The 16,646-nt window shown below is 40.6% G+C and overlaps 2 long non-coding RNA genes across 9 annotated transcripts in view; one reads left to right on the top strand and one right to left on the bottom strand.

Annotated features, from left to right (window-relative positions):
• Window positions 1-16,646, bottom strand: part of LOC146766425 (uncharacterized) — a 202,243-nt gene that overhangs the window by 69,882 nt on the left and 115,715 nt on the right. For all 7 annotated transcript variants that reach the window (XR_014957749.1, XR_014957753.1, XR_014957752.1 and 4 more), the window contains one exon: window positions 1-16,646. This exon is cut by the window's left edge; it is cut by the window's right edge and continues 27,175 nt beyond it. This is a non-coding gene — a long non-coding RNA (uncharacterized LOC146766425).
• LOC110484400 (uncharacterized) overlaps window positions 1-16,646 on the top strand; it is a 240,712-nt gene that overhangs the window by 203,835 nt on the left and 20,231 nt on the right. For both annotated transcript variants that reach the window (XR_014957755.1, XR_014957754.1), the window contains one exon: window positions 1-16,646. This exon is cut by the window's left edge and continues 10,899 nt beyond it; it is cut by the window's right edge and continues 20,231 nt beyond it. This is a non-coding gene — a long non-coding RNA (uncharacterized LOC110484400).

Raw genomic sequence — 16,646 nt, 5'->3', positions numbered from 1 at the left:
GTTAAGGGGGGAAAAGGGGTTATCAGTCTTTTGGGAAATTCTTTCAAATATAACCTGCAGCAAATATCTAAAATTGGGGATTATCTATGTTATAAATCTTTGTTCAAAAAGTAGAAAAGGAACAGAAATTGCTCTGTAGCCCTCTAAGACGATAAATTATATTATTTAACAATAGATAAACTTAGGGCACCTTTCCTGTGGTACAGCCCTATTGTGAATTAAGCTTTAATCTGCTTCACCTCAACATCTGTTCGGTGGAACCAAAGATCTGGCTGTATTGGGCACAGACAGTAATTTGTTTGTTAACTGCTTCTCCGGAACAATATATCATTTCAGAAAACAAAGCCTACTAACACAACGCATATTTATCTGTTTCCTCTATCTGTGTTCCTTTTTCCATAAGTGCAAGTTCAGGCTTTTGAAATGTTTTCCTAGAGATAATTTGTGATGCTGTTAGATTCATAACCCTGGAAAAATAGATTATTTTTTTCAAGGTTTTTTTCATCTTTGACCAACAGATGTTCTGTTCAAAATCTGAAAGTACTCATGATGTATGTACTAGCAAATTATAATTGTTAACGCCCCTGTGGAAGGAAAATGTCAAACATTTTCTATCAATAGACTGTTTGGAAACAAAGGCATTTGCTTCACAGAAGTTCACGTGCTCAATCTTCCCATTCGGCTTTTCCAAGAGTCTATTCAATTAGACATTTAACATTTTGTTTGTTTTGAGAAGAGGAAGTGAAAATTAACTTCACAGAAGCAAAAAATAAAACATAAAAGCCAGTGGGCATCCTGTATTCCACTGTAAAATGACACTCCAGCGCATTTTGGTGATACAAAGGTGGCCACAGAAAAAAGTCTGTGATCCAGCAGCAGCATTTTACCGCTGCACACCAAGGTGTCAATCGAAGAACAAAAAACATCTGGGACACGATGCAGATAAATGTCCAAACATATGTCTTCTAATGAGAGCTCTCCACCCCCACAGATAGTCTCTCCTGGCCACACAACTTCAGTAAAACACATATTTGCCTGCAAGTCTCCACATCTCTCTAGTGTGACATGCAGTGTTTGAATGGTTCATACTTCCCACCATTATTTTTAAAGGTGAGATTTATCCTCTATTGAGGGGCTAAAACATCTCTCTTCCTCTCTATCTTTCTTTTAACTTGAAACAAGAAAATCACTACAATTTTCAAGAACAGCAGGGCAAGCTCTCTGTAGAACTCTCCTGCAGAAATGTCTTAAATCAGTCAGTCCTTGTACACAATATGCCATCTTTGTATTGTGTTATATTGTCTTGTGCTGTAGTGTCTTCTACTCTAGTCTCTATCTTGTTGTATTGTTTTATCTCCTCCTTGTAGCATTAGGTGTGTCCAAGCTTCTCATAGTGCTGTACAAAGGAATAAAACTAATGTCTAACACATGCTGTCATGATTTGGGGGGATCAATCTCTATACCACTAAAATTAATTCTGTTTTATAGCATTGACGGCATTACATCTGTTTCAGAGAGGAAGCCCCATGTGGACTGGAACTTCCTGGCCCTCTCTGCAGCCTCTTGCCCTCTTATTGATGTACTGACCATAGGAGATGCAGGTTACATCCTTTTACCTGGCTACAGTGCTAACAGAAAAGCATCATTAAAATGGGAAAAGTCAGCCATGCAAATGAGACAGAGAAATCGCTGCCAACCGAGACAGAGGAACTTTTCCAAGTCTGAGCCCTATCAGGCAGCAAGTTAGTAACTGTTTTGTGGATTCATTTGATGAGCTGATAAATATGATAAGAGGGCACCTGAGGTGTTACACAAATCAGGAGAGACTGAGAATCTGTGTTTCTGAGAAGTCAGAGGCAGGAATTTGTGTCTAGAAGAAGAATTGTGACCTACTTAGAGGAATCTGACTTAAGCCCCAAATAATGTTCTTGCTCAAGCATGAATTACAAGCAGCTGAAGAAAGATGAGCTTTTGCACTTGTGCTGTAGCCAAGTTTGCCCACATCTAATGAGCAGAAGTACAACTCGGTGCCATTTTGTATTCCCAGGACATGGTGCAGATGGAGAAGCTGCTCTGAATGTGGGTCCAGAAGCCGTTCACCCACTCCTCCAGGCACTCCACACATCCTGCCTCATGCCTGTCCTTGCAGAGCCTGGAGGTGGAAAGCATCAGGTTCAAGAGCAGAGGGAGCAGCACTAGCTCTGAGAAGCAGCCTTACAAACTGGAACCAGAGCTGGCAGCAGCGCTGGAGCACTGGGCATGGATCAGGCTGGAGAAAAAGAATTGACAGTTCCATGCTCAGAAGCCTGGAGAGTGAGAAAGCTGCAGTCAGCCGTGGAGGGAGGGGAAATGCTAAGCTGCCCCACATAAACTCGTACAATAGTCAGTACAGAGAAATTCCTGGGGGCAAAAAGATGGTGAAAATATGGGTCTTGGTTCACCCCCATGCTGGGCGATGCCTCGCTGCATGTCAAGTCTGGGCAGATGCTTCATGTGTTGTGTTATTTGGGCCAAAGTCCCACAGGAAAAAAAAAAAAAAAAACTGAGTCCAAATTGAAAGATGCTATGAGTCAGTCTTCTGATGAAAGAGGAGAACGTGATATTGGGGCTGGCAATCATGATAGTGCTGTGGGATTAAAAGGAAAAAAAAAAAAAGCCCTCAGAGAAAGGGCATGCAAATGATAGAAAAAAGAGCATTAGATGACATTTTCTCCAGGGATGCTATTGCTATATCCCTGCCTTCCTTTCCCCCAGAGGGTTGTGGGTGAGCTCATCGAGCCAGGATCCAGAAGTAAGAATGTAAAGATTAATAACTGAAGTATCCCATTGGCCTCCACAATAGAAGTGTTTTAGTTGGGGTTTGAGGCTACCTGGAGTCCTGACCTAAGCAGATCTCTGAGTGGTGGGAGAGCCCTGGGTGTTGCCCAGCCAGGTTGTGCAGATTGGGAGGCATGGCCCAAAAGCCACCCAGGAAACAGCTGGACCCACACTGCTACCACACACACTGTCCAGCATCACAGTTTGAAGTGAGACTAACTTGACCTAAACTCAAGTTTTAACCAACTCCAATTATCTGCAAAGCAGAACTAAATGCTGGTATTAGCACTGCCTGGAAACAGCAAGGGGAAAGCAGGAATTGAACAGAGCAGGGGAAACTGCAGATTGTGAAGGATACCTGAATGCTACATGGCTTTGGTTAGCAAAAGTTTTCTACAGCAAAGGCCTCACATTTAAAGACACCATTTTAACTTGGCCCCAGCAGCACTGGCAATGCAAGCAGGGTAGAAGGAACAGAAGAAGAGGTGGCTGTTGTCAGAAAACACTTTCTGGAAAATATTAAAGTTCTCTTGAGGCATGTAGAAAAATTCCAGAATAGTGTATTATACTTGTTTTTATGATTACCCTTGATCTTTTGGAAGGTGGGGTTGGAGAATGTGCAGTTTTAAAGACAGAAGACAAGACATCTGTAGCCTTTAAAAAGAAAAGCACCAATTCTGCTAGGCTCTCCTTGTAACATTTTTAATTATTTTCCTTAAGTTTCCCAGATAAAAACACATTGCATGGAGCCTCACCCAATAAAACTAAGCGGGTAAAGGCAATAGCCATTGTCTAATCAATATCATATTGCTCATGGCTTTAGCTTGTTCAATAGCTGAGCTCATTGGCTCCTGAGTCGCACCTTAGGATGCCAATATCTGCTTCATGTTGGACAAACTGCATTTGTCATTGCCTGTAACCGAGTTCTTTAATCTCATTAATAACCCACAGATACTAAAAGGCAGCTTTGAATAAGCTGGCTGGACTCTGCCAGGTTTCCACACGCACTCCAGCTCAGGGGGTCATGTGTTGTATGTTAAATAGGCTCATTGCCCCTGCAGAGGCTGCAGCCCTCCTGTCCCATTGCTCCTCAACCCAAACACCCATAAAAGGCAGAAACTGCAAAGAAATAAAACCCAAGAGAATTCTGCCATCAGACAGAGAGAATTGTGCCTGTATTTAGTGCATCATAGCCCCCATACCATATTATCTGTGGTGGCCTCAGCCCCCAGCACAGGGGAGCAGGAACACCTCCTGATCCCTGTGCCTCATCCTCTGCTCGCCTGCATATGGCAGAGAACCCTCGTGCTCCAGCCCCACAAGTGTGCATCAATAAATTATCTTCATTGGAAACACATTGCAAACAAAATGCAAATGGCAAGAAAGTGCTTGTTCTCAGAAGTCTGTCTTGAGAGTTCATCTACCCAGATTATAAACACTTGATAAGCATCCTGGTTTTCAGGCTAACTATCTGTATGGCAGATCCCAGGACTAGGCTCCTGGGATTTCAAAATGTATCATGAAATAAAAACAGCTGCAAGGGAAACTCATATGACTAGGATAGGTGCCATATAGCAATTAACAGCCAGAAGTTTTGATCTGGAAAATCACATTTATTTTAATTGCTTCACTGTTCTGTTCATAAAGAATTTGGCTCATTTGATTATTTTCCTTATTAGATATACTACTTAACTTTGGAACAATGTAGTCATTAGTTCCATTGTTTGAGGTTTTTCATTGCAGTGAAATGAATGACAGAGACATGTTCTGCAAGGAAGATTGTTTATAAATATTTATCATAGCCTTAACAGATATTTGTGTAATCCATCCTAATTTTTCTAACACATAATTCACCAGTTATTTAATCTGTTGTGTGCTGAGTGGCAGGTTCCTTAACCTTGAGTTCAATAAGGCATTTAGAGTGTGTGATCTCTTATCACCAGAGCAGAGCAGGAGAGTAACTCATCTTTTTTATACAAAACTGGCATTCTCTCCATTTTCATTTAGCGGGCTGTTTAAAGAAGATGCACATGTCTGAGTGCTCTCCCTGCTGCCAGTCCTCTCTGAATTTTGCCCCAGCAGGGTGGCACGGATCAGCCGTGGGCAGGACGGGAGCGGGAGCGGGGCTGGGTGGGGGCACACGTGCCCGGGCGCGGCGGCTGCGAGCGCACCTGAGCGAGGGGCTGGCACCATAAAATATGCATGGGCCCTTCTGCAGCAAACGAATCACTTAATTGAAAGGAATTGGGAGGTGAAAAATGAAACTTGGCAGTTCAGCTTCGCTCCATCATTTGGTGGTTGTTGTGGGACTCCAGCAAAGGGAGCTATCACTGCGGGCATAATTTACTTGATTTTAAGGATCCATATGAATTCTGGCGACATACCAAGTAGCCATTAGCTATGAGGAGTGTTTCCCGATGCTCATTTGTTTTCCATGTGTGAGTTTTCACTCTTCCAAACTTTCTTTAGAAAAAAAAAGTACTCTTTCTTCATCAATTCCATGTGGAAAATAAAACAAAAATACAGATAATAAATTATTCAAGGAACACAACTGATTTTTTAATGGAAAAATACTGGTTCTAGAATCAAACTGGCAACTTGCTTTGATTTTGATAAGTGTTAAGTTTTATGTTAAGTGTTATAAAATGATATGCTTGTTCACATGCTCAGGCATAGCCTTTCTGTGCAAATTATCCTAAATAGGGTAACTCAATAGCAAAGTAGGCAGGTATATAATGCTATTACTATTAGGAAAATAGCCTTAATATGAGACATATGCAGGATGCTATTATATCAGTAGGCTGCATTTATTAAGTATGCAGGAGCAGCCCTGTGGATCAGAGCAGAGATGCTGGGCCTGTAACACATGTAACTTGGCTTAGTCTTGGGGTCAAAATCTGTTAATGCAATTTTCTGTATAAGAAGAAGAATTTAAAATCCATGTGGTTTTAATGACACATTCAAGATTGGGGGTGTATGGGGGTGTTGATTTTGTTGGATTTTTTTGTTTGTCCTACTCACATTAAATAAGAACTTTGAAATTTGTGTGTCAGACACTGAAACTAATCTGTGAAATAAGACCAAAAAAAAACTCTTTTAATTTATTTACTTGAAAAGTTTAATTTTGGCCAAGTCATGTTTCAGATTAAAAATATCATTAGTAATAATTTGCATTTACTTATTGAAGCATTACATGATAAACCAGAACCATGTGTCAAAATGTAACTCTCATAAAATAAGTGAACTGAGATAAAGGGACTTCAGAGATTTAAAAAATCAATGTGACACTCAAGACATCTAAAAAGGGTGCCTGCCTTTAAAAAGGGAGTGTTTCTATTTCAAATAATTAATATGTTTTGGTTTCTTCATTTTTGTGGTTTTGTAGCACAGCTTATATCTAAGGCACTATGTTGAACATGCATATTTTGGACTAAGCTCTCGTTTGTGTCTATTTAACAGCTACTCACAGCTGCCTCTGCTTTGAAACTATTGGCATAAAGTTTCTTCCCCAACTCCAGTCAATACAAAGCACTGGCATTATTTAAAGTGGCTCTGCCCGGGCCGTGGGTGCTGCAGGCAGAGTCCAGGCAGCTGCCTGCCTATGGCACCCATGTCCCTTCTGTCACCCAGGTGTCCCTGCACCCTGTGCCAGCACTGCACAGCACACCTTGGGGAGGCTTTTCCTGCTGAGTGCATAATCTGCAGCTCATCTGGTTAATATATAGATTAGTAGTTCAATATTTGCTGCTAATTTAACTATGCAAAACACACCTGACTGACTGTAATGTTAGGAAGTAAGGTAAAAATTGTAATTTGCCTTTTTCTTTGTGTACTAAGGAGAAGGAGAGTGTGAGTGGTCACTAGCTGGTCTGGGTCTAGAAAGAATTTATCAGTGTGAAAAGGAAGCACAGGATGGGGAAGATTTCTTTCTGCTGATGATGTCTCTTTACTTCCAAACCGTAATTTCATTTTAAATTTAATTTTAAGGGTTTTCCTTTGGCCTCACTAATTGACAAGTTTCCTGCTCAGATGTTCTAACCAAAGAGCCCCATCATGTCTCCTGTGCAGAGCTGGGGACTGAAGGTTGTGCATGTACGGGGCATGAGCTGAGCAGCTTAAGTTACATCAGGATGGTGAGGAGAGTGAGGTGATCAGGTAAATTGCCAGGGAGTGATAAATCAGGTGCTGGGTCTCACCATAACATATATGGAGTGTGTCTGTCTAGCTGCGTAAATATACCTAGAGAGACAGGATTTACTGTACACACAAACATATTTTTATACATCATGTACCCACCTGAGCTGTAGTTTTGGTCCTGGCACCCGTGTGCCACATTCTGTTTGACCGTGTGATGATGATGGACTCTTCCATAGGGTTAATTGTGTGTTTTGGGAGAAGAGGTCATTCTTTTTTTTAAAACCCTGTTCCTGGACACAGCTCCTTGAGCTTTACATTCCAATTGTGTACTTAGGTGGCCAACTCTGCTAAGCTACTTTTTAGACACTTTTGACAGAAAAGCTCTCATTTAATTGACTGTACCTGCAAAATACTTTTACAAATTTTAATTATGCATCTAGCAATTAGGATATTAACTTAAATCATTATATATTTAACTTATAATCTTAATATGTATTAATGGCAACAGCAACAAAGAGAGATATGCATAAGAAATTATAATTAATTGCTCTGTAGTAGAGATGACTTATGCTCTTCCAAGTGGTAAGCTGATGATGGGAGATGCAGACTCATTCCCAGCAGACAGAACTTTTATATAAAGAAAATTAAACTTGGGGTTTTTTTAACTGTTCCTTTTCACTTTCTTGGTGAACTCCATGTCTCTGTTTTATGGTGCAGCAGGCCTGGCTTTCCAAATTTCATTCCTCTGGCTTGCAATGCCAGAACCATACTACTATCTGTGTGAATAAGGCATTTTCTCAAAGAACAGGCCTAATAGTTAGAGTCAGTCTTCCAGATGGGTTGTAAAACTCTTTGAAACCACTCCACTCAAAGGATATTATACTCCTGAAGCTGTATGTTTGTTTTATTATAAACAGAGATTTCTAATTCAAAAACATAGAAATGCTGCCTACTTCTGAAGCAAACTGACATGTGGAGCCATGCTAGATCTCAGCTGAAGCAAAACTTAATTTATCTCTCCCTAAATATCAAAGGGGCTTGAGGAGGGGCGGTATCACATTTGGTCTTTTTAACTGAAAGACATTGTGGGTGAGTGAAAAGCCCAAGTAGTTTTCCTCTACCATCTGACTGAGAGGCATGGGATGGTGTCCTCCAGCCAGCTGATTTCAGCCCTTCCCTGGCCCAGCCCCTGCAACCCCAGCAGCAGCTCTGCAGGATCAGTGGCACTCTTGACACTGATTTTTCTCTTCTCATCTCCTCAGAGAGGGCCCTGTAGAAGTCAGGGCAGAGCTGGAGGCTGAGCACGTGGCTGGAGTGACACAGAGGGTGACAGAGCTGCTGGCTGTGGGTGCAGCAGCTCCCCTGTGCTCGCCCGTGCCAGGACGTGCTGCCAACGCCATCAGCACAACACGTCCAGCCCTGAGAGCCACCCAACCACTGAATGGCCTGGGGTGGAGGGACCTGAGAGATCACCTAGTCCCAAACCCCCTGCCATGGGCAGGGACACCTTCCACTATTTCAGATTGCTCAAAGCCCCATCCAACCTGACCTTGAATGCTTCCAGGGATGGGGCAGCCACAGCTTCTCTGGGCACCCTGTACCAGTGCCATAGCCATTCAAAATATATATATTTATATATATATATCTAAAATGGTCCTTTATACAACTTTTATGCATTGAAAGACCAAGCAGTCTGCCTGAATTTATCAAATCAGCCAATCTAATAATTCTCTCAAGGAGTAGAGAGAAAATTCAAAATGTTTCTGCACTAGGCAAGTACCATCAGCCCTTTGGTGAGAACAGACCTGCACTGTTGGCTTTGCCCTCTATCAGGGTGTGATTTTCCTGCCTGAAATCAGTAATAAAGGTTCTCCCCCAAATTTCACACTTGAGCTCATTTCCAGAATGTGCCATACATCTGAAAGATAGCTGCTCAGGAGAATCCATAGGCAAGATGGGAAGAGAAGAGCAGCCACGGTCTACAGTCACCGTTTTATTCCTTCAAAACATGAGAACTGGAATTGTCCCTGTTATGATTTGTCAGACACCATCCATAAGAAAAAAGCTAAGCGGATTTTTTAATCTGAATTTTTACAGGCTTTTCTGCCAGTCTTTAAGTAGATTCATTATTATTTTTTGCCCATAATTTGTATAAAGTACTTAGCATTCAAAACAGATCCTTTTTAACCTTTTGCCCAACTTGGCTTTTTGTACTTTTTTTTTTTAAAGGGGGGGAGATGGAAAGGGAGAGAAACCCTTTAAGTACCTTGGGCCTGGGTTCCTTCAGTATGCAGGCTGTAAATGTTTTACTTTGATTTGAGATACATGACAATAAATTAGGGGACATTTATCAAAGCTGCTTTGTTGCATTGCTGACAAAAGCTGCTTTTTGCATAAATTACTGCATTATACAAATACACTTAGCAGGATCCTGTTTCTTTGATGTTGGTGGAGGAGATTTATGTCCAATGGAGTTTTTATTTATCTGCCCTGTTCACCTCAACAAGGGCAGGACATATTCCTCAATTAGTTCCATACCCCTAGAAATGACATATATATCTCACAACTAGAAGCAGAGAAATTTAAAGCAAAACAAAGCAAAAAAGCACAAGTGCACTTTTCTGGCAAGTCTAAACTACTGTACAGTGTAAAAAGTAAATATTAGGCTGGAGCTGTGGCTTTGAAATCTTTGTTCTCAGACTGCTTTGAAAGCTATTTAAGTAAGCTAATTTTGACAAAACAATATTCCCTTTGCAGAAAAGCTTTTCTAGACTTCATTAAGAGACTAAGTAAATACGAGTCCTTTTCAACAAATACTTGATAGCCGAATAAGTAGGTTAAAAGAATAGATTCCCTGGGTGGTAATCCTCCCTGGAACTGTATTTATGCTAAAATCTCTTCCGATGAATATCTAATAAACTAATGAAGGCCATCTTAGGCTAAATGGTGAATTAGGATGGTTAGAAAGGAACTTGTCAAATGAATAAATTGGCTAAACAGTTACACTACTTAAATGAATACAGAATCTCTTGAACACCATTTTGAGTGCTATTCTTCTGTCACTCACCATATCCATACCTCAGTCTACACGTAATTTATTTTGTTCCTGGGTCAGGGGTTCAAATGCAGCCCTATGTGGCCACTCAGAGCTGTTGCTGTACAATGGCCTGAGATCATTCCAGAGAACCCCAGACCTCAAAAGAAAAAAAAATACCACAGAAAGCAGAAATTTGCTATTGCTCTCCTCTTTATATAAATATATATTTATACATATATACATAATACAGTTTTAAAAAATATATATTATATATATAATTTTTATATATGTACACATACATAGTGCTGTCAGTCTTTGGCACATTTTTTAATGCCAGAGTATTAATGAGCCAAACCCTGAAGAAGAGATGATCTGGAGTACTGGAGATTAATACTTACAGCCCCAAAGCTGTCAGGGCTCTGTTAACCTTAAAGCTTTGCCAGTGAGGGGAAAGGGCTAATGTTGAGAGGGCTGAATCAGCTCAGGCAGATGGTTCGGAGCATTGTCCTCCATGTCCTTGGACAATCATCCCCCAAAACTAGAGTGAAGCCCCTACATATCTGGAGCATTCCACTGAAGCTAAAAGGTTCATAATTGGTACCTCTCATGTTTCACTCTTTACTGGCCTTTGCCAGGCACTTTTTTGATCAAAATATTTATGCCAGAAGGACTTTGAGCTTTTGCTCATTCTTGTCTATGAAACTACTGAAGGCTTTCAACTCAGAATAAAAAAAAAATATTTTCTAAAACAATTAAAATATTTCATTACCAAACCCTTGTTTCCTTTGAAAGATGCTCTTATATGTTCCTTATTTGGAGTTTTTAATTGGATTACACTCTGTTTTTAAAAAATTCTGGAAGAAGCCTCCTATCCTTTCCCCTCCATCCACCCCCAAGATTTAAAAAATAAATAAAAGGTGAGGTCCTTTTCATGTTGGTAGAAAAACAATAAAATTATACAAATTATACAGATTTTCATTATTCAGGCTGCTCAGGAGACCAGATTCCACACAGTGCATTTCAATGATCCTAGACAATGAATTACTATCATAATTTGTTCTTAAAGTCTGTTTAATTGGCTCACTTAGCCACCTGTTCAGTAGTTACCATGAAAACATGGTAACAGAATTGGTTTTGCTAAATTTCTGAGTGCCAGCCTTTCATCCTTCATTCTGCCTCCTTCACCCATAAAGTATCAAGCAGTGCTTAGCACAGATTTAAAAATAGTGTCATGACCATGCTACACATATTTTAGCTAATCAGGAAGGAACTCAAAATTATAACAATGCAATGCTAATCGGGGCATTTACTCACTGTCAGTTCTGCCTGTTCCTGGGTGAGTGTCAATTTGTTACATCCCACTGCACACACAATAACAGGGGGAAAAGGTAAAGAATGATATGCAGGCTTTGTGTATGTGGAGAGGTAGATGCTACACACCCCTCCAGCTGAATTTACATCAGCCCATTTCACATGAAGAAGTTCCATTAAAAGGAGTAAAATTGTGAGAGGAAATTCAGTCAAGGACATTCAAAACTGTTGTCCATTATTTAAAATTAATTTTTTTAAATGAAGAAAAGAAAAAGCAAGCAGAGTTAAAGGCATGAACTTCCATTCAGCAATGCTCACCACATTAAAAGAAAAAGTGGTGAGGCGCTGGGGCACCCTTTGTTGCCTGCCGTGAGTCAGATTGCTTTCCTCGAGACCAGTGTAAAGTATTTTTGCAGGAGAGCAGACTCTGTGAAGGAGAGGGTTCAGCAGTAGAGCATAATTAGCACTCTCTAAAACTGGAGCTACAGTGTAAACAGCTCGAGTCTTCACTGCACAACGCAAACAAACAATCCCAGCTGAGAATTCCCTGGCAGGAACCAAGCAAATACAGCCCTCGCTGCTGACTGCTGTTATTGCTATGGCTGCTTAATCAAAACAGACAGCAGCATGTAAAAATGTAAATATTTGATATTTGTTAATACAGTCCTAAGTTATTGCTCTGACCTGCTGGTTTGGTTCCATGCATTGGGATCCTCTATGCAACTCACTCGTCATACATTTCAGCGGAGGAATATTTTTAAGAAGCCATTATCTAAACTGCTGATGTAATAAGGCACCAGTATATGAAATACACTTAATAACTCAACTTCAGTTATTTATTGTGAACGAGGGTGCATTCTCCTTGATTCCATTTCCCAGCAAAATATAAGTGGACCTTTCATCATGAGTGCTTGAATTTATGGCAAGCAGACCAAGTGACATTAAGAAAGCCACACAATCCCTTCATTCAGGCTTTAATAAGGAAGCCAAGGAAAAATTATCCAAGCTGGTTTGCGGGTGACAGCACAAGAACTTTTTGGAGTCAAAAAGTTAGCACGGAGGCTCCCTGTCAGCCCATTAAAAAGCAAGGTTGGCATTCCCAGATATTGGAACCATGTGTGCAGAGGAATTTTTCTTCTGGTAAGACATTCCAAATATTGTCCCAGAGCCAAACACTTCGGTGTTAGACTAATTTAAGCAGTATGTTGGAATCAGCTCTCAGGACTTTGATCATATGGAGATCGTTTGTTACAAATTGAACTAACCCAGTCTCTATTTCTGGTGGATCAGAACTATGGATTTGTTGAATTAAATGCCTCATTTAATGCAGTTTGCACATGAAAAGAAAGCTGCACTCAGGAATCTGATAGTGAATTTTTCACCTAACCAACAGGTCTACTTTTTTATTACTTTTAAACCTAATCCATACTCAGTCCACACTGTTCTTAATAAGCCCGAGGCTGTTTGGAGTGAAGGTTTAAATCAGCTCGTATGTTATGGGGGGAAAGCATCACTGAATTATCAAACCGTGTAATAAGGAACACATTTGAATCCAATTCTAGAAATAATTTTATGAAGAAAAATAAATTAGTTCTTGGTTGTTATTTACCATCCAAATAGCTCAGTGCTCTTTCATGACAGCAGTGGACAGAAAGCTGAAAAATGATTTTGCAGACAGACGATTTTCTCCCTGCTTCTCATGATATCCCCATTTTTGCAGCTGAACTATTGTGAGGGTTAAAAGTGCACAAAATAAAGCACTTCCACATATGGCTGCACTTTCTTTTCATTTCTTGAAGTTATAATGCCTTTAACTGTTGATAATGATATTATAAACTGTCATTTAGTGCATTTTGAGTATATTAAATACATGAACAAAAGATGTGTAGTTCCAGCTGGACCCTGATCAGAAACACTGAGATCTGATTCACTGAAACTGCAGATAGCAATGTGCAGAGCTTGTGAGGAGCCTTGTGGACAGCTAGCAGTTGCAATAGTAACAGAATAAAATAATTGATTAAAATAAAAGAACCTGACAGCAATTATTTCTCCAGGAGTGGGATGAAACTCAGAAATGGGTACCCAAGTGAAATCTAATGGAAGAGTCACTGGCATGCTGCTACACCATGGACTGACACAGGGCTTGAGTATATCACAACTCTCTGCCTTGGGGAACTCAGGATTTACACTGTTTTCAACACATTTTCATCTGGAGTCTCACACAAAATAAAAGCAGGAACACCAGCAATTCCCAGGGACCCTTCCTCTCAGTCCCAAGGGAATCTACATAACAGAGTTGACATGGAAGGAAATGGGAATGCTGTTTTCTGCCCAGAAGGGGCTAAATGAATCTCTCCAACCTCACAGCTTTGAAAGGGCCCTATAGCCAAGCTGAAAACCTCTGATACATGGATATAATTTTTAATGACATCTCACTGTTTTACTGGTTTAGCAAAGAGATAATATGCCATGGTATATGTAGCCTCAGCCCCTTGGTGCTGTTACAGGCATATCCAGCCACTGCAGCTGGAAAAGGAACTATCCAAAAACCCAAAAAAGATTAAATCCCAGACATGAGCCCTGAGCAAGAATTATCAAGACCTTTACTTGGTCTTAGAAGACAAAAAAATAGTGACATGGAAATAACATGGCAATACCCTAAACCTGACCAAGGTAAGCTCAATCCCCAGTTTTTGCTGACCATGGTGCTCCCATTGCACCAAGCACCAAGGGAACCATCCTGAGCCTCCCCTGTCCTTACCCAGGCCATGGGGGGATGCTGGTGAGCTTGGCACAACCAGTGCAGAATACAAAACAGGACAGGGAAGCAAGAAGGGTGTTGTGTGCTCCAAATCCCATCTTGGGGCAGGGGGAGTGGGAAGGATTTCCCACAGATCGTTCATTCCAACTCCTATTGCATGCACAGAGCAGAGCTCATTCTTCATAAAGAAAAGGGAAACTGTTCCTTTAGGGAAAAAAAAAAAAAACAAAAAACACCCAAACAACACAAAAACCAGTTATCTAGCAGATACTGATTTATTTACACACACACGTTTACATATATATTTTATTGGCAAATAAAGAAAGATCAGATCTTTAATGAAATCAGGATGGGCTTGGGAGCTGAACTTGAGCTGAACTCCCCAGATTTTCATGGAACTTCAATTAAAAGGGTTTCAGAGAAGTTGCTGAAAGCCAAGCACTTGCCATTGAAAGCTTAATTTAAAATGAGAAGCATTTTTACACCACATTTCTCAGTGAAATTCTATTCCTGATCCTCATTATATATTTTTTTCTCAAACAATATATATATATATTTTAGATAAACCATGTGACAATGTATATAAATTTTATCCTCAGGTGTTATGACCAGTGCACACATAGTGGCTACAGTGACTAAAGAAACCATCATTATTGTGCAGAAAATCACTCTGCCCTCTCCACTCTAAAACTAGTGGTGAAATTTCAGTCAGAATTTGTTGTCATGTGTGATATATAAGGATTTAGATACCTGATAAATACTAGGACTAACAAAAAAAGTGGTTTGGGGGAAAGGAGTGAAATCTAACTTCAGAAAACAAAGCAGAAGAAAATAATGAAAAATAAAGATGGTTGTTTAATTTCTGCTTACCAGCCTATTCTCCTTCAATCCCAAGAATACAAGGTAAATACACAGCCTCACTTTAGGGCCCTTTTCAATACCAGTGGAGTCACACAAGTCAATCTTTGAGCTTTGCCTTCAAAACACATCCCTTGCTTGATCAGATGCACTACAATTCAATCTGAATGTCAGCTTCTGGCTGTGGAAAGAGGGCACTGATTAGTGACTGAAGAGTGACCAAAATGGACACAGACCTTGGAGTTTCAAAGGCCTGAAAGTATTGAAATGGGCTTGTTTTAACCAGGTACCAGGAAATAAGTTACTTTGAAAACCATTTAAATAAATAATACTTTACTGTGTAATGAAACATGATGGAATGGTGAAACTTTTTAAAGTAATGATAGGGGGAGAATGTGCCTAAAATAACAAAATCCAGCACTGTGTCAGGGACACAGTTACCAAGACAAACTTTATGTGCTGTGGCGTGGAACCTCTCCCTCTGCCCAAGATATCTGCACTGCAATTGAATAATAACAGACCTCCAAACCATAGCTGAGCTCTTGGAGCTAACATGTAAAACTAAGCACTGCAGTTTCATGGTCTCACATGCAAATGGCAACAATAAATAGATGGAAAGGCCTTGTTCCAATTAAAACATTAATTTCACATACTTCTTCCAGTTTTCATTTTCCTATGATCATTTCTTCTGTCCTCACTGTAGACCAAAGACTTTTAACTCACTTGAGAAAAGGCAAAACCAGACTGTCATCAAAGGCTCTCCAGTCTCCTTCCCCTCCTGGCAGCTTTGTGAGAAGGCTCCAGAGGAATTCTTTCTTCTTTCACCCTTTTGGGAGATCAGTTGTGTCCTAATTCCTTCTTTGTCTCTATTGCATTCAGCTGTGAGAAGCAAACTCCAAAACTTCCTTTTTGTAGTCTGGGAGAAGAACTGACAATTCAGATTGTCAAACCTGGATGCTAGGAAACTTAGAGTGCTGGATTGTCTCTTATGGGGCCTAAACATGGTCTTAAAATTGTGCAGATACTCAGAATATTCAATTTTGTCATGGTTCATCCTGCAGAAGAGCCTCCTCATAACCAGATGGTTCCCACCCTGGTTAAACTTCAGTGTGAGAGCACTGGGCAGCAGCCAGCCTTTTCCAGGTCAGTACTGTGTGCCTTGGCTGGTGATTGCTGCAGAGCTCCTGCCAGAGCCTAGGGCTGCAGAGCTTCCTGCTAATGTTCACAGCCATCTGAGCATGGCCAGATATCCAGCAGGACCAGGCTCTGGAGAGAGGCACAGCTGCAGCTGTTCTGGGCTCACCAAACACTCCGTTTCTGCTGGCTGAATGTCTTCAGTGGAGCAGGAGTCAGATATTGGGGCATGGACAGGCAGCATCTCCTTCTGCAGCAGTACCTGCAGAGTGGTGGTACATCAAACCCAGCAGGTGCTGATTTATACACACATGTACACACACAGAGATGTTATTGTATCTACTGTATCCTATTATTATGCATTACATATTGTATATATTTTATAATATGTTTTATAATATTTCAAATCAAGATATTTCAGGTTGGTACCAGAGACCCGCCAGTGGGGTTGACACACCACTGAACCATGTATTAGGACAAGTTTTGATATAGAAATAGATAACCTGGTGTGAGTTAGAGGAAAGAGCCTGCAATCTGGTACCTCACCCTCAGCTTGCTGCACAGACCAGAGCAAACACCAGCTAAACCAGG

This window comes from Lonchura striata, chromosome 11, assembly GCF_050655825.1.
Source record: "Lonchura striata isolate lonStrDom1 chromosome 11, ASM5065582v1, whole genome shotgun sequence".
NCBI classification, from domain to species: Eukaryota; Metazoa; Chordata; class Aves; order Passeriformes; family Estrildidae; genus Lonchura; species Lonchura striata.
Note: the sequence above shows the minus strand (reverse complement) of the source record. Positions and strands in the feature narration are given on the sequence as shown.